This window comes from Hemitrygon akajei, unplaced genomic scaffold (assembly GCF_048418815.1).
Source record: "Hemitrygon akajei unplaced genomic scaffold, sHemAka1.3 Scf000148, whole genome shotgun sequence".
NCBI classification, from domain to species: Eukaryota; Metazoa; Chordata; class Chondrichthyes; order Myliobatiformes; family Dasyatidae; genus Hemitrygon; species Hemitrygon akajei.
The window spans coordinates 1155277-1173917 of NW_027332034.1; the positions used below are offsets into that span (position 1 = coordinate 1155277).

Consider the following 18641-nt stretch of genomic DNA (forward strand, 5'->3'; position numbering starts at 1 on the left):
GGAATATAAAGGAGGATAGCAAAAGCTTTTTTGGGTATGTGAAGTGAAAGAAGATAGTTAAGAACAATGTTGGTCCCTTGAAGAATGAATTGGGTGAAATTGTTTTATTTATTTATTAATTTTTAAAGAAAATTACAAAGAATAAATGTGACGATAAAATAGTAAGAAAAAGAAAAATAATATTAATCCTCCCCCCCTTAACCCTTATCTAAAGAAAGAAAAAAAAGAAAGACGAAAAAGATTGCCTGGATATCGGAGGATCCCCACATGCTCCACGGAGTTCAAAATAATTTTAATATTTATTTTTACTTTCCCCAATTACTTTATAATTTTATCTTCAAAGGACCTATGTATTTAATCCTATCTTTTGTAGGTATGGGAAACAAATTTTCAAAATGATATCATATTCATTTCTTAGATTATATGTAATTTTTTCAAGTGGAATACAACTATATATTTCATTATTCCAACGATCCATTGTTAAATATAAATCAGATTTCCAAGTAACTGCGATAACTTTTTTGGCTACTGCCAATGCAATTTTTATAAATTTTTCCTGATACTTATTCAATTTAGGTTTCGGTATTGTCCCTTCAATATCTCCTAATAAAAATAATATTGGACTATGTGGGAGTTGTACTCCAGTAATTTGTTCCAATCAAAGTCTTAGATTTATCCAAAATGTTTGAATTTTAAAACAAGACCAAGTAGAATGTAAAAAAGTACCAATTTCTTGATTACATCAAAAACATTGGTCAGACATATTTGAATTCAATCTATTTATTTTCTGTGGTGTTATATATAATTGATGTAAAAATTATATTGTATTAATCTAAGTCGAACATTTATTGTATTTATCATACTATCAGAACATAATCTTGACCAACTTTTTCCAACAATTTTAACATTCAAATCAGATTCCCATTTTTGTCTTGATTTATGAATTCCTGATTTAATTGTCTGTTTTTGAATCAAATTGTATATACAAGATGTAAATTTTTTAATTTTTCCTTTTTGAATTAATATTTCTATTTCACTAGGTTTTGGCATCAACATTGTTTGACCCAGCTTTTCTCGTAAATAAGCCTTTAATTGAAAATAACAGAAAAGGTTGTTGTTTGATATTTGATATTTACTTTTTAATTGAACAAACGACATCAATTTACCTCCTTCAAAACAATCACCTATATATTTAATCCCCTTTTGGAACCAATTATGTAAAAGTTTATTATCCATTGTAAAAGGAATCAGTCTATTTTGAATTAAAGTTCTTTTTACTAATAAAGATTTCTTTATCTCATCGTCCATATTTACCTTATTCCATAAATCAATCAAGTGTCTTAATATAGGAGATTCTTTTTTTTCCCGTATCCATTTGGATTCCCATTTATATACAAAATCTTCTGGTATGTTTTTTCCTATCTTATCTAATACTATTCTAATCCATGCCATTTTTTTTCATCAAAAAAAGACGCAATAAATCGAAGTTGATTTGCTTTACAATAATTCTTAAAATTTGGAAGTTGTAACCCTCCAAAATCAAATTTACATGTCAATTTTTACAATGATATTCTTGACATCTTTCCTTTCCAAAGAAATTTCCTTGCATATTTATTCAGTTCTTGAAAAAACTTCTGAGGTAATTGTATTGGTAAAGTTTGGAATAAATATTGCAGTCTAGGAAATATATTCATTTTTACAGCATTAACTCTACCTATTAACGTTATTGTTAACATCATCCATTTATCAAGATCCTCTTTTTGTTTAATAATGGCAAATAATTTTATTTATATAAATTTTTTGCATCATTATCAACTCTAATACCTAAATATTTTATCCCATTTATTGACCATCGAAATTGAGTTACTAATTGACATTGATTATAATTTCCTTTGGTAAGGGGTAAAATTTCACTTTTATCCCAATTTTCTTTATACCCTGATACTTTCCCATATTCTTCCAATCTAAAAAATAATCTTTGCAAAGATTGCAATGGGTTTGTTAAATAAATCAAAACATCATCAGCAAATAAATTAATCTTATATTCTTCTTGATTAACTCTAAAACCCCCAATGTCTGAATCAGTTCTAATTAATTCAGCTAATGGTTCTATTGCCAATACATATAAAGCAGGTGATAATGGGCAGCCTTGTCTGGTTGACCTCGTTAAGCAAAATGGTGTTGAAATCTGACCATTTGTAATTACTTTAGCTTGAAGATTAGTATTTAAGGTTTTAATCCATTGTATAAAAGATTTTCCTAACTCATATTTTTCCAATACCTTAAATAAAAAATCCCATTCCAATCTATCAAATGCTTTTTCTGCATCCAAAGCAACTGCCACACTCATTTCCTCTCTTTTTTGTGCCAAATGAATTATACTAAGTAACCGGGTTATATTATCCATCGATTGTCTGTTTTTAATAAAACCTTTTTGATCCATATGTATTAACTTTGGTAAATATTTAGATATTCTATTAGATAAAATTTTTGCTATTATTTTATAATCTGTATTCAACAAAGAAATATGCCTATATGATGTTGTTTTTAAAGGATCTCTATCTTTTTTTTTGGCAATACAGTTATGATCACTGTTAAAAAAGATTGTGGGAGTTTATGCATTCTTTCCACGATATATTAATTCCATAAAAGGAATTAATAAATCTTTAATTTTTTTATAAAATTCAGGAGGAAAACCATCTTCTCCTGGGGATTTATTACTCTGAAGTGATCCTAAAGCTTCTTCAACCTCTTTTAATGTAAAGGGCATATCTAATCCTTCCTGTTCTTCCAAATTTAATTTTGGAAGGGTTATTTGTGATAAAAATGCATCTATCTCAGCAATCTTATTTTGTGATTCTGATTGATATAGTTCAGTATAAATTTTTTTGAAAGTTTCATTAATTTCTAAAGGTTTATAAGTAACCTTATTTACACTTGTTCTAATTGCATTTATTGTTTTAGAACCCTGTTCTGTTTTCAACTGCTAAGCAAGAATCTTATGTGATCTTTCACCTAATTCGTAATATTTCTGTTTAGTTCTCATAATTACTTTTTCTGTACAATATGTCTGGAGTGTATGATATTGTAGTTTTATATTAACAAGTTGTCTTCATTTTTCTTCTGTCATATATCTTTGAGATTCTTTCTCTAACTTTATAATATCTTTTCCCAATTGATCTATTTCTGCCATGTAATCCTTCTTAATTTTAGATGTATAACATAATCTGACCCCTTAAATATGCTTTCATCATTTCCCATAATACAATTTTATCCTCAACTGAATGTAAATTTGTATCAAAAAAAAATTGAATGTTTTTTCATAAAATCACAAAAATCTTGACGTTTTAATAAAATTGAATTAAATCTCCATCTATAGATTGATTCCTCCTTATCCATCATTATCATTGTCATTATCAAGTGGGAATGATCTGACTGTATTCTTGCTTTATATTCCACACTTTTCACTCTATCCTGAATATTTTTTGATAATACAAAAGAATGGGTGAAATTGTTATGGGAAACAGAGAAATGGCAGAAGAATTTAATAAGTACTTTAGATTTGTCTTCACTAAGGAAGACTCAAGCAATCTACCAGATATATGGATGGGCCAAGGACATAGGGAAACAGAGGAAATGAAACAGATTGACATTAGGAAGGAAACAGTGATGAGTGGACTGATGGGTCTGAAGGCTAACAAATCCCCAGGTACAGATGGTCTGCATCCTAGGATACTAAAGGAGGTGGCCCTGGAAATTGCGGATGCATTGGTAATCATTTTCCAATGTTCCTTAGATTCAGGATCAGTTCCTGAGGATTGGAGAATGGCTAATGTTATCCCACTTTTTAAGAAAGGAGGGAGGGAGAAAACAGAGAACTATTGACCTGTCAGCCTAACATCAGTAGTGGGGAAGATGTTAGAGTCCATTATTAAAGATGAAATAGTGGCATATTTAGATAGCAGTGATAGGATTGGGCCGAGCCAGCATGGATTTACCAAGGGTAAATCATGCTTTACTAATCTACTGGAGTTTTTCGAGGATGTAACCAGGAAGTTAGACAAGGGAGATCCAGTGGATGTACTGTACCTCGATTTTCAGCAGGCATTTGATAAAGTCCCACATAGGAGATTGATGGGTAAAATCAAAGCTCATGGCATTGGGGGGGAAGACATTGACATGGATAGAAAACTGTTTGGCAGATAGAAAGCAAAGGGTTGCGGTGAATGGGTGTTTCTCGGAATGGCAGGTAGTGACTAGTGGGGTGCCACAGGGCTTGGTATTGGGACCACAGCTGTTTACGATTTACGTCAACGATTTAGATGAAGGCATTGAGAATAACATCAGCAAGTTTGCTGATGATACTAAGCTGGGTGGCAGTGTGACATGTGATGAGGATGTTAGGAGAATTCAGGGTGACTTGGATAGGCTGGGTGAGTGGGCAGATACTTGGCAGATGACGTTTAATGTGAATAAGTGTGAGATTATCCACTTTGGGAGTAAGAACAGGAAGGCAGATTATTATCTGAACTGTGTAAAGTTAGGTAAGGGAGAAATACAAAGAGATCTAGGAGTACTTGTTCATCAGTCAGTGAAGGTGAATGAGCAAGTGCAGCAGGCAGTGAAGAAGGCCTTTATTACAAAGGGAATTGAGTACAAGAGCAAGGAAATCCTCTTGAATTTGTACAGGACCCTGGTGAGACCACACCTGGAGTATTGTGTACAGTTTTGGTCTCCAGGGTTAAGGAAGGGTCATCCTGGCTGTAGAGGAAGTGCAGCGTAGATTCACAAGCTTAATTCCTGGGATGCCAGGACTGTCTTACGCAGAGCGGTTAGAGAGACTGGGTTTGTACACGCTGGAATTAAGGAGATTGAGAGGGGATCTGATTGCAACATATAAGATTATTAAGGGATTGGACAAGATGGAGGCAGAAAATATGTTCCAGATGCTGGGAGAGTCCAGTACCAGATGGCATGGTTTGAGAATAAGGGGTAGGTCATTTAGGACAGAGTTAAGGAAAACCTTCTTCTCCCAGAGAGCTGTGGGGGTCTGGAATGCACTGCCTCGGAAGGCAGTGGAGGCCAATTCTCTGGATGCTTTCAAGGAGGAGCTAGATTGGTATCTTATGGATAGGGGAATCAATGGATATGGGGACAAGGCGGGAACTGGGTACTGATAGTAGATGATCAGCCATGATCTCAAAATGGTGGTGCAGGCTCGAAGGGCCGAATGGTCTACTTCTGCACCAATTGTCTATTGGTGTTCAAGTTTATGTCTTTGAGAGGGCTCACCCCAGCATCCGGGTGCACCCATGTTAACACTTTTCTGTCTTTCTGTCATACCTATGCCAAACAGGTAGAACTAGGGGCCTGCCGGGTTTGTGCTGAAATTCCACAGCATGGTAAAACTATGCTTCCAATGTCAGTAATCTTACTCAACCAGAGTGAGGAACTCTCAGCCTGGGCTTTCTCAAATAAAATCCGGGGAAGTGAGATGAGGACCTGTGTTCCAGTCAGAGATGACTGTGGCTGTCAGTGTTTCGAGGAATGGTGTCTCAGGCCCCCACCAAACGGAACTTCCAATACTGGGAAACATGCATCCTGGCCATACCTGCAGGTGCCCAGCAGAAGAGAGGAATAACTGAGACTGCTTGATTTTGGATGATTACTTTTCTCTCCTATGGAGTAGCCAGGAATTCATGACAGATAATCAATTTGGCTACAAGCACTTGAGGAGCTGGCCACAATACTGCAGGGGCCCCTGTCAGAAATACAGGCCCAAGTAACAGAAATATCCACTGAAATTATTGCAATCCAGCAAACAGTCATACAGAATCGTACGGCTTTAGAGTTTATCCCAGCTGAGAAAGAGGGAAGCTGTGCTATTATTGACACAGAATGCTGCACCTATATCCCTGATGAATCTACTAACATTACACCCCTCTCCGAGCACACTGCAAAGGAGACTGACAGCATCAAGAGAGTAGGGCAGGATTTACACGGGTTCACCAAACGGTCGAAATGGAGATCTTCGAAGGCCTGTTTGGTAATATGTGGGGCATGATACTGCATTATGTCCTAATAGTTCTACATATGTTTGTTATAATTACTGTTGTACACTGTCTTTACCCACTGATAAGCTAATGCTGTCATCAGTTGCCTTCTCTGTAAAAAGTTACTGTGTTGTTGATAATGTAATGATCAAAAGGAGGGAATGATAAAATCTGTAAAATGGTTGACACTTCATTAAACAATAGCAGCCAGGTTTTCTGAAAGAAACTGCTGATGATCAACCGATGTGCTGAGCCATGTTTCTTCTTGTGGGTAGCTAGCTAGGGTTTCAAGATGCTTATCTCCTTGCGCATTCACATGTAGAGATAGGACAGCTTCAGTCTGTTCTCTGTGTGTAAACCATTATGACTATTTAGTAGTTTGTCTTTAGGGGCTCCAGCCTGTCATGTAGTAAATATGCATTCTTGGAACAGCTTGTACGAGAGCCGACCAGGGACAAGGCTATTTTGGATTTAGTGTTATGTAATGAAAAGGATTTGTTAAGCGATCTTAAGTAAAGGAGCCATTAGGACATAGTGATCATAATATGATAAGTTTCTATCTGCAATTTGAGAAGTATAAGGGCAGCTCAGAGGTGTCAGTGTTGCAGTTGAACAAAGGAGACTATGGAGCCATAAGGGAGGAGCTGGCCAAAGTTAACTGCATGGATATCCTAGCAGAAACGACAGTGGAACTGCAATGGCAGGTATTCTTGGGAATAATGTACAAGGTGCATAAGGATTCAGAAGGCTCGATTTTCAGAAGGCATTTGATAAAGTCCCACATAGGAGATTGATGGGTAAAATCAAAGCTCATGGCATTGGGGGGAAGACATTGACATGGATAGAAAACTGGTTGGCAGATCGAAAGCAAAGGTTAGCGGTGAATGGGTGTTTCTCGGAATGGCAGGTGGTGACTAGTGGAGTGCCACAGGGCTCGGTATTGGGACCACAGCTGTTTACGATTTACGTCAACGATTTAGATGAAGGCATTGAGAATAACATCAGCAAGTTTGCTGATGATACTAAGCTGGGTGGCAGTGTGACATGTGATGAGGATGTTAGGAGAATTCAGGGTGACTTGGATAGGCTGGGTGTGTGGGCAGATACTTGGCAGATGACGTTTAATGTGAATAAGTGTGAGGTTATCCACTTTGGGAGTAAGAACAGGAAGGCAGATTATTATCTGAATGGTGTAGAGTTAGGTAAGGGAGAAATACAAAGAGATCTAGGAGTCCTTGTTCATCAGTCACTGAAGGTGAATGAGCAAGTGCAGCAGGCAGTGAAGAAGTCTAATGGAATGTTGGCCTTTATTACAAAGGGAATTGAGTACAAGAGCAAGGAAATCCTCTTGCATTTGTATAGGGCCCTGGTGAGACCACACCTGGAGTATTGTGTACAGTTTTGGTCTCCAGGGTTAAGGAAGGGACATCCTGGCTGTAGAGGAAGTGCAGCGTAGATTCACAAGGTTAATTCCTGGGATGTCAGGACTGTCTTACGCAGACAGGTTAGAGAGACTGGGTTTGTACACGCTGGAATTAAGGAGATTGAGAGGGGATCTGATTGCAACATATAAGATTATTAAGGAATTGGACAAGATGGAGGCAGAAAATATGTTCCAGATGCTGGGAGAGTCCAGTACCAGATGGCATGGTTTGAGAATAAGGGGTAGGTCATTTAGGACAGAGTTAAGGAAAAACTTCTTCTCCCAGAGAGCTGTGGGGGTCTGGAATGCACTGCCTCAGAAGGCAGTGGAGGCCAATTCTCTGGATGATTTCAAGGAGGAGCTGGATAGGTATCTTATGGATAGGGGAATCAATGGATATGGGGACAAGGCAGGAACCGGGTATTGATAGTAGATGATCAGCCATGATCTCAAAATGGTGCTGCAGGCTCGAAGGGCCGAATGGTTTACTTCTGCACCTATTGTCTATTGTTTATATCTTTGGCTCCAGCCTGTCTTGTGTGGGGGTATCTGGATGGAGATATCTGTGGTGTAAGGGGAATTGTTAGTCAGTTAGTGGATTTGGTGGGAACAGTCACAGACTGTTCCCGTTTGAGTGACTAACTAAGTAAGCCCCGGGTGCTTGGAATAAAGAGTTTGTACTGTACGGTCTCTGAGTGACTTTATCCGGATTCAACTTCCACAGAATGGGAGTGGTTTTAAAGGGCTGGGCTGCTAGAAGTTCATTACCAGACCTGGAGTGATTGCAACTGGGTCTGACAGAGACATAACTGGTACTTATGGGCACTTTCAGTCTCACTCCTACTATATCCCACCTTCCCTTATACAGGTATGTAATGTCTAAAGGACCAGTGTTTGAGTAAATGAGACTCACCAAACTTTCTCCTGACTGAATCAATGGAATCTCAGAGTCTCTTGAGTCAGAAGGCTTTCTCTCCAGTTAATGCTCTCAGTCCTCAGGCTGGTTCACTTGTTGCTGTTCCCTCGTCTTCAGCCTTGGTTTGCTTCTAGTTGGTGTTTTTCTTCAAATAAACCTCTCACCGCAGGTCTAACTTTAACCAGAGAGACAATGAAGCACAATAACAATAAAAAGGAGTACAAACATTTCTGGTTAATGTTACTAAGAACAAAACAATATGGGCTAAGGAGGAGCCATCATGCAGTCAGGAACAGAATTAGGTGATTCGATTCATCTGGTCTGCCCCACCATTTAACCACAGCTGATTTTCATTCCAACACCATATTCCTGTCTTCCTCCTGTAACCCTGAGCTGTTCAGCAATCATCAATATGTTAATCTCTGTCATAAATATACCCAAATGGCAGCTTCAACCAACCTCTGTGGCAACAAATTCCACAGATCAGATATCTTCTGGCCAAATTTTTTTCTCCACTCAGTTTTAAAGGGAAGCTTCTTTATTCCGAGACTGTGCTGTCAGATCACAGTCTAATGGAAATATGCTCTCCATGTCCACTGTATCCAGGCTTTTCAGCATTTGGTAGGTTTACTTAACCAAACATCCCCCACCACCCCCACCGTCCCTCTGAACTCCATTGAGCACAGGTCCAAAACAATCAAATGCTCCTCATACATAACGCCGAACATTCCTGAGATTATTCTTGTAAACCTTGTTCACAACAACTGTACTGAACACATTTCTAGGAATAACAAACTAATTGCACCAGGGTAATTTGCAGGGAAAAGTTGTGGTTACTTTATTGTTCAACTGTCACAGAGTGAGCCATTTCCACTTCCACATTAAAAACGGTACATTTCAGGAAACATAAACCAATCCATAGTGAATGTAATAAAAAGAAATTGGTATTACCAAACTGCTCAGCATGTAAGGAACAGCTGTGGGGAGAGGAACAATCTTTACAATTCAGGTTAATAACATTTTGTCAGAATGACGTCAAACATTTTCAGTTTTTAGTGCAGATCTCCAGCAACTTGAGATTCTGCCCGATTTCCACCACTTTATCCAGATTTGACTTCCACAAAATGCGAGTGATTTTAAAGGGCTGGGCTGCTGGAAGCACATTACCAGACCTGGTGTGATTGCAACTGTGTCTGACAGAGGCATAAATGGTTCTTCTGGGCACATTCAGTCTCACCAACTATTTCCCACCTTCTATTGTACAGGTATGTAATGTATAAAGGACCAGTGTTTGAGTAAATGAGACTCACCAAACTTCCTCCTCACTGACTCACTGGGAACTCCAAGTCAGCTGATTCAGAGTTCTTCTCTCCAGTTGATGCTCTCAGTCCTCGGGCCAGTTCACTTGTTGCTATTCCCACATCTTTAGCCATGGTTTGCTTCCAGTTGGGGTTTTTCTTCCAATAAACCTCTCACCGCAGGTCTAACATTAACCAGAGAGAAAATGAAGCACATTAACAATGAAAAGGAGAACCAAACATTTCTGCTTAATGTTACTAAGAACAAAACTCACTGAAATTTAAACGTTGAAGCCAAATATAATAATCTCAGTGAACAATCTTTTATTGTCCCTCACACATCACAAAACAATATGGGATAAGAAGGAGCCATCATTCTGTCATGGTAATACATAAGACACAGGAACAGGATTAGGTGATTTGATCCATCTGGGCTATAAACGTGCAGGAGCAATGTGTGGTTTAGTGCCATGCTCAAGGATACAACGCACGGCCTGGCCTGAGGCTCAAACTCATGACCTTCAGATTGCTTAACCACTTGGCCACGTGCACATCACAGAAACCACTCTCCCCCCTAGACTTCCCAGTCCGTCGGTAAAGCAGGCAGTGAAATCAAAGATCCCCACAACCTGGGACGTTCTCCTTTCTCACCCACCCCAGTCCGGGAGAAGACACAACAGCCATAAAGCTCAACTGCAAATGTGAGCAGCCTTAGGAAACGAGGCGAGTTAGGGGAAGTTAACGGGACTCTGTGACCAACATCAGATTCCCCAACACAACATAGAGGAAGCATCCTGACCCAGCCAGGGACTCTGAGCACACACCACGTCATCTTGCATCACAAAGTGAAGGGCAGGGCAGATCTGCAGTAAACAGCCTCACGTGACCTGTTGGTGGGTCTCCCATTTCAACTCTGCGGAAATAGACTGCCTGGGCTCCAGGTTTGGATCGTTCAATGCAGATTAAGTGAAGTCTACACATTTTTGACCAGCCCAGATAATCAGAAAATAAATGAGTAATTGGTCCTCAGTTCGGGGCTCACGGCCAACATCAGATCTCCCAGCTTGGGATCGGTCTCAATACTCACCGATGGGAACGCGATATCTTCGGCCCACAGACAGTGATCCCGACCCCTGGCTCCCCCACCCAGGAGGTGAGGACCCTTCCCTCAATCCCACAGATGAGTGGAAAAGAAAACACCGCTCGGCCGGAGACAGTGAACATGCGCGAAGTGAGTGTCACATCATCCAGAGGGCAGGGCCTCAGAAACAGATGCACAGCTGTTGCCCATCTGCTGTTAAATGGGAGGGGCAAACGGGATCACGTGACCAGTCGTGTCTCCCACCCCAGGCAGAGTTTTCCAGCTACCCACCGTTCTGTGTAAAGAAACAAACTTGCTGCTTACATCTCTTCTCACCATAAATATATTAGACATTTCAACCCCCAGGAAAAATAGATTGTCTGTCCACTCAGAATCAGAATCAGGTTTATTATCACCGGTGTGTGTCATGAAATTTGAAAACTGTGCAGCAGCAGTTCAATGCAATACATATTATAGAAGGGAAAAAAACAAAATAAAATAATAAAAATAAACAACTAAATCATTTACAGTATATCTGAGACCCTTACTCTTTGTGATTTTGATAAATGACCTGGATGAGGAAGTGGAGGGATGGGTTAGCAAGTGTGCTGATGACACAAAGGTTGCGGGAGTTGTGGACAGTGTGGAGGGCTGTCAGAGGTTTCAGTGGGACATTGATAGGATGCAAAAATGGGCTGAAAAGTGGCAGATGGAGTTCAACCAAGATAAGTGTGAAGTGGTTCATTTTGTTAGGTCAAACATGATGGCAGAATATAACATTAATGGTAAGACTCTTGGCAGTGTGGAGGATCAGAGGGATCCTGGGGTCCCAGTCCATAGGACACTCAAAGTTGCTACGCAGGTTGATTCTGTGGTTAAGAAGGCCTATGGTGCATTGACCTTCAACAATCGTGGGATTGAATTTAGGAGCCGAGAGGTAATGTTGCAGCTATTTGTGATGCTGGTCACACCACACTGTGCTCAATTCTGGTTGCCTCACTACACGAAGCATGTGGAAACCATAGAAATGGTGCAGAGGATATTTACACAGATGTTGCCTGGATTGGGGAGCATGCCTTATTAGAATAGTTTGAATGAACTCGGCCTTTTCTACTTGGAGCAATGGAGGATGAGAGGTGACCTGATAGAGGTGTATAAGATGATGAGAGGCATTGATCGTGTGGATAGTCAGAGACTTTTTCCCAGGTCTGAAATGGTTATGAAAAGACAGCACAGGTTTAAGCTGCTGGGGAGTAGTTGCAGAGGAAATGTTACGGATAAGTTTTTTTACTCAGAGAGTGGTGAGTGTGTGCAATTGGCTACCAGCAATGGTGGTGGAGGTGGGTAGAATATGGTCTTTTGGATAGGTACCTGGAGACACTGGAGAAAAATAAAGAAATACTAGCTTAGAAAAATAGAGGGCTATGGGTAACCATAGTAATTCCTAAGGTAGGGACATGTTGGCACAACTTTGTGGGCCGAAGGTCTTGTATTGTGCTGTAGGTTTTCTATGTTTCTGTGAATAAATTAAAAATCGTGCAACAAACAGAAATACTATATATTTTAAATGTGAGGTAGTGTTCAAGGGTTCAATATCCATTTAGCAATCGGATGGCAGAGGGGAAGAAACTGTTCCTGAATCCACTGAGTGTGAGCCTTCAGACTTCTGTACCTCCTTACCTGCTGGTAACACTGAGAAAACCACATGCCCTGGGTGCTGGAGGTCCTTGCTAATGGACGCTGCCTTTCTGAGACATGGCTTCTAATCCTCTGGTAATCTTATAAACGTCTATCCAGTCTCACCCCAGCTGGCACGACTCCAGAGAAAACAACACAATTTTGTCCAACCTCCCGATAAAGCTCAGGTCCTCTAATCCAGGCAATATCCTGGTAAACCTTTTCTGCGCCCACTCCAAAGCCCCGACATCCTTCCGAGAATGGGGGCGACCAGAACTGTATGAAACACTCCAGATGTGGTCTAACGAGTTTTATAAAGCTGCAACACAACTTCATGACTTTTGAACTCAGTGCTTCAACTGATAAAGACAACCATGTCATTTGCCTTCTTAACCACCCGATCAATCTGTGCAGTCTCTTTCAGGGAGCGATGAACTTGGAGTCTAAGATCCCTCTGATCATCACTGTTCAGGGTTTTGCATTTAACAGTGTACTGTCTCATACATTCGACCTACCGAGCTGCCAAGATGATCATCACTAATCAAATCACACTGAGATTTCTCAGGTCCTGTTGAATTTATTGCCAAGTGCACAAGTACGGGAAGGTACAGGTACAGAGAAAAACTGACTTGTGGCAGCATCACAGGCAAGTACATTCAGATGAACACACAGAACAGCAATTATACAATTCTCTGTCAGTAACAGTATAGAAACGTGTTTTACGTCATCCTGCTAATAGGACCAGAACAACAGGGGCTGAGCGGCGGCTCATCTCAGACGGTTCTGTGTGAAGGTCTCACAACCCGGACCGACCCCGGCAGATTCTGTGAAGGAAGCGAGGCGAAGCCTCCCCCACCCCCACCTTTTATTCTCCAGTCCTGCCGAAGTGTTTCGGCCGGTAATGGCGACTGTATTCTTCCCCTAGATGCTGCCCGGCCTGCTGAGTTCCTCCAGCATTTTGTGCGCGTTGCTCGCATTTCCAGCAACTGCAGATTTTCTCTTGTTTGAGTTCGGGAAAGTTAACTCACCACTCAACGTCAGACCTCCCCGCTCGGGACCGGCTTCAATACTCACCGAAGGGAAATCGTTGGTGTTGCCCCGCAGAGAATAATCCGTCTCCGGCTCCCCGTCCAAGGGGGCGAGGACCCCCTCCCGATCCCGATCCCGATCCCGAACCCTGACCCACTTCCACAAAGAACGAAAAAAACACTGCCTGGCTCGGGCCTGTGAGCATGCGCAATGTGCTTCTTATTGCGTCACATGTGGTGGGCGGGGCCACGGAAACAAACCCGCAAATGCTGCCGATCTGCGGTAAAACATGATCACGTTTCGCTGGAGGGTCTCCCATGTGACTAGTGACTGTTCCTCGCCCTTCACATACTGCCCTACCCACCGCCGCATTTCCCACATTATTTCATTATTTCCCTATATCATTTCCATACGTATTTAGATTTTCCCTCCATATCTTCCCCGATCCCTTTCCCTCCAGCCCCAGGTCACAGAGTTATAGTTTTGATTCACTTTCCATCCCGACACACAATTCAGACCCACACAGAAAATGAGCAGGTTTCTTTTAAATCCGTCAACACACACAAAATGCTGGTGGAACGCAGCAGGTCAGGCAGCATCTATAGGGAGAAGCATTGTCGACGCTTCGGGCCGAGACCCTTCGTCAGTCCTGAAACGTTCCGAAACGTGGACAGCGCTTCTCCCTGTAGATGCTGCCTAACCTGCTGCGTTCCACCAGCATTTTGTGTGTGTTGCTTGAATTTCCAGCATCTGCAAATTTCCTCGTGCTTGTCATTTAAATCAGTCTATGTTTATAAACACTCATTTCTATTCACATTCCTCCGGCCTCACTGGACAGGAACACTGAAGCATTAAGTGAGAAACAACAGGAGGAGGCCATTCGGCCCCTTTAACCATCAGCAAGATGGAGGCTACTCTCCCATCTCAGCCACATGCTTCTACCGATCCTCATTTTCTCGATCCCTTGGGTCTCCACAAATCTGCCAGCCTCTGTTTTATGTGAGGACGATCACCGAGTCTTCAACACCCTCTGTGGTATGGATTTACAGACATTCACCACCCTCGGCGTAGAGACATTTCCCCTCATCTCAGTCCCGACATTTTCACTGCCATCATATTTGACCTACTAAAATGAACCACTTCACACTTACCTGGGCTGAACTCCATCTGCCACTTCTCAGCCCTGTTCTGCATCCTATCAATGTTCCGCAGTAAACTCTGACAGCCATCCACACTATCCACAAAACATCCAACCTTTGTGTCATCAGCAAACTTACCAACCCATCCCTCCACTTTCTCATCCAGGTCATTTTAAAAATCACAAAGAGTAAGGGTCCCAGTTCAGATCCCTGAGGCACTCCACTGGTCACCGGAACTTCATGCAGAATTTGGCCCATCTACAACCACTCTTTGCCTTCAGTGGGCAAGCCAGTTCTGGATCCACAAAGCAATGTCCCCTTGGATCCCATGCCTCCTTACTTTCTCAATAAGCCTTACATGGGTTACCGTATCAAATGCCTTGCTGAAATCCATATACACTACATCTACTGTTCTTCCTTCATCAATGTGTTTAGTCACATCATCAAAAAATTCAATCGGGCTCGTAAGGCACGACCTGTCCTTCACAAAGTCATGCTGACTATTACTAATCATATTATACCTCTCCAAATGTTCAGATCCATAGCGACTTATCCAACTTGATGCTTTCCAAAAGCTGCAGCACATCCTCTTTCTCAATATCTACATGCTCAAGCTTTTCAGTCTGCTGCAAGTCATCAGTACAACCACTAAGAGCCTTTTCCATAGTGAATACTGAAGTAAAGTATTCATTAAGTACCTCTGCTATTTCCTCCGGTTCCAGACCCACTCTCCCACTGTCACACTTGATATCTCAGGGTGAAAGATGAAATATTTTTGGGGAATCTGAAGGGGAGTTCTTCACTCAGAGGTTGGTGAGAGTGTGGAATGAGCTGCCAGTGGAAGTGGTGGATGTGGGTTCGAGTTAGACACTAAAGAGAAATTTGGGTAAGGACATGGATGGGAAGTGTATGCAGGTAGTTGGCAGTAAAAACACAAACGGGTCGGTATTGACTAGAAGGGCAGAAATGCCTGTTTCAGTGCTGCTGGGCTCTGTGACTCTAATAATATTCTGATATGTAATTTCCACAGTCACTGGGACGTCTCATCATTGAGCAGATAATATCTTCTCCATTCTCTTTCACTCAGTCCGTCACTCAACACGTTCCATGTTTACAGGAAATCACAGAACTCACAGAGAAGGAAACCGTGACAGAGGATTCCCCGCTTTTCCTCAGACCTGGTGATGGGGAAAGGCTCCCAGTCCCAGAGAGTGATGTGGGAATCAGGAATGAGATTGCAAAGTTGGACAAAAGGCTGAAAGAATTTCTGCAGCTCGGTTTGGTAAAACAATGCACCGAACTGAAAATAACATTGAAATATTGCTGAAGTAACAAAGTACGTCAACAAAGTTCGGCCCATCATGTTGAGCTCAACCAAATAAATTAGCGACCAAATGGCCACTAAACTGATTCCTTGTGCCTGCACAATGTCCATCTCCCTCCATGTTCTTCACATTTATGTGCCTGTCTCAGCGTCTCTTAAAAGTCTCTAATATATCTGCCTCTACCATCACCCCAGGCATTCCAGACACCCACCAATCTCTGTGTGAATGAACTTGCCTCTCACATCTCCTTTGAACTTACCCCCTCTCACATTAACTGATAAAAACAATCACAATAAACATGCGATTGTACTGGAGTGAGTGTCATGGTCCGGTCCGTGAAATCCGCATTCCGGTTTACGGTCCGGTTCATTGATCCTCATTCCGGGATTTCCTGTTTTCCCTGGGTCCGATGGCTGCCTTAATTGAGGCACCTGATTCTCGTTTTGGGCTGGCTCCATAAATCGTTTCGGGCTGGCTCCATAAATCGTTTCGGGATTCAGCTTCAATCTGCTGGACTGTTCTCTCCTTTCTTCCTGTTCCCGCACTTCTGAATCCTTGGCAGTTAGTTCGGCAGCTTATCTCAACAGTTATTTTAATCCATTTTATAAAAGATACCCCTAATCCATATTTTTCCAATACCTTAAATAAAAAATCCCATTCAATCTATCAAATGCTTTTTCTGCATCTAAAGCAACTGCCACACTCATTTCCTCCCTCTTTTGAGCCAAATGAATTATACTAAATAACCGAGTTACATTATCTGCCGATTGTCTATTTTTAATAAATCCTGTTTGATCCATATGTATTAATTTTGGTAAGTATTTAGATAGTCTGTTGGATAAGATTTTTGCTATTATTTTATAATCAGTGTTTAACAAAGAAATAGGTCTATATGATGTTGGCTTTAAAAGATCTCTATCTTTCTTTGGCAATACTATTAAAATAGCTGTCAAAAAAGATTCTGGAAGTTTATGAGTTCTTTACGCTTGATGTATTAACTCCACAAAAGGAGGAATTAATAAATCTTTAAACTTTTTATAAAATTCAGGTTGAAAACCATCTTCTCCTGGAGATTTATTGCTTTGAAATGATCCCAGAGCTTCTTCAACCTCTTTTAATGTAAAACGCATATCTAATCCCTTCTGTTCTTCCGTATTTAATTTTGGAAGAGTTATTTGTGATAAAAACCTTTCTATCTTGACATTATCATTTTGTGATTCTGATTTATACAATCCAGAATAAAAATTCTTGAAAGTTTCATTAATTTCTAAAGGTTTATAAGTAATTTTATTTACTCTTGTTCGAATTGCATTTATCGTTTTAGAAGTCTGGTCTGTTTTTAACTGCCATGCAAGGACCTTATGTCATCTTTCACCTAGTTCATAATATCTCTAAAGTAGTGACAAATGGTCAAATTTCAACACCATTTCAGTTAACAAGGGCAAGGTTGCCCATTATCACCTGCTTTATTTGTGTTGGCGATAGAACCATTAGCTGAATTAATTAGAATGGACCCAGATATTAAGGGTTTCAGAGTTAATCAGGAAGAATACAAGATTATCTTATTTGCTGATGATGTTCTGCTTTATTTAACAAACCCATTGCACTTGTTGCGTAAATTATTCTATAGATTTGAAGAATATGGGAAAATATCAGGTTACAAAATAAATTGGGATATAAGTGAAATTTTACGTCTTACTAAAGGCGATTATAGTCAATGTCGATTAATAACTCAATTTAGATGGCCGGCAAATGGTATAAAATATTTAGGTGTAAGAGTTGATAATGATATAAAGAACTTATACAAATTAAATTACTTACCATTATTGAAAAAAAAATTCAAGAAGATCTTGATAAATGGATGATATTACCAATAACATTAGTAGGTAGAGTAAATACCGTAAAAATGAATATATTCCCTAGACTACAATACTTATTTCAATCACTACCAATACAATTACCCCAGAAGTTTTTTCAAGAGTTAAATAAATATGTGAGGAAGTTTCTTTGGAAAGGTAAGATGTCAAGAATATCGTTGGAAAAATTGACATGGAAACTTGATCTAGGAGGGTTACAACTTCCAAATTTTAAGAATTATTATAATGCAAATCAACTTAGATTTATTGCATCTTTTTTTGAGAAAGATAGACCGGCATGGATTAGAATAGAACTAGATAAAATAGGAGAAAATACACCAGAAGATTTTATATATAAATAGGAATCTAAATGGATACGGGAAAAGAAAGAATCTCCTATATTAAAACATTTGATTGACTAATGGAATAAGATAAATGTTGATGATGAGACAAAGAAATCTTTATTAGCAAAGAGATCTTTAATTCAAGATAGACTTATTCCTTTTACAATCGATGATCAACTTTTATATAATTGGTTTCAAAAAGGGATTAGATATATAGGAGATTGTTTTGAAGGAGGTATATTAATGTCATTTGATCAATTAAGGAATAAATATAAAGTATCAAACAACACTCTTTTTTGTTACTTCCAATTAAGGGCTTATTTAAGAGAAAAATTAGGTCAAACAATGTTATTGCCGAAATCTAAATAAAATAGAAACTTTAATTCAAAAAGGAAAAACTAAAAAAATTATTTCTTGTATGTATAGCTTGATTCAAAAACAGGCATTTAAACAAGGAGTCCATAAGTCAAGACAAAAATGGGAAAGTGACTTGAATATTA

The 18641-nt window shown here is 40.0% G+C and overlaps 1 protein-coding gene across 5 annotated transcripts in view; it reads right to left on the reverse strand.

The window, feature by feature from the left end:
• Window positions 1-13660, reverse strand: part of LOC140723932 (uncharacterized) — a 522919-nt gene extending 509259 nt beyond the window's left edge. For 3 of the 5 annotated variants that reach the window (XR_012098007.1, XR_012098009.1, XR_012098008.1), the window contains exons 1-2: window positions 13523-13660; window positions 9703-9875 (exon numbers count right to left, since the gene is read on the reverse strand). The gene's annotated coding sequence lies outside the window, so the exon portion shown is untranslated. Of the gene's footprint in view, window positions 1-8389; window positions 8568-9702; window positions 9876-13522 lie in introns of all 5 variants that reach the window. The other 2 variants (XM_073038479.1, XM_073038478.1) reach the window with 2 other exon arrangements.
• Between the last annotated feature and the right edge of the window lie 4981 nt (window positions 13661-18641).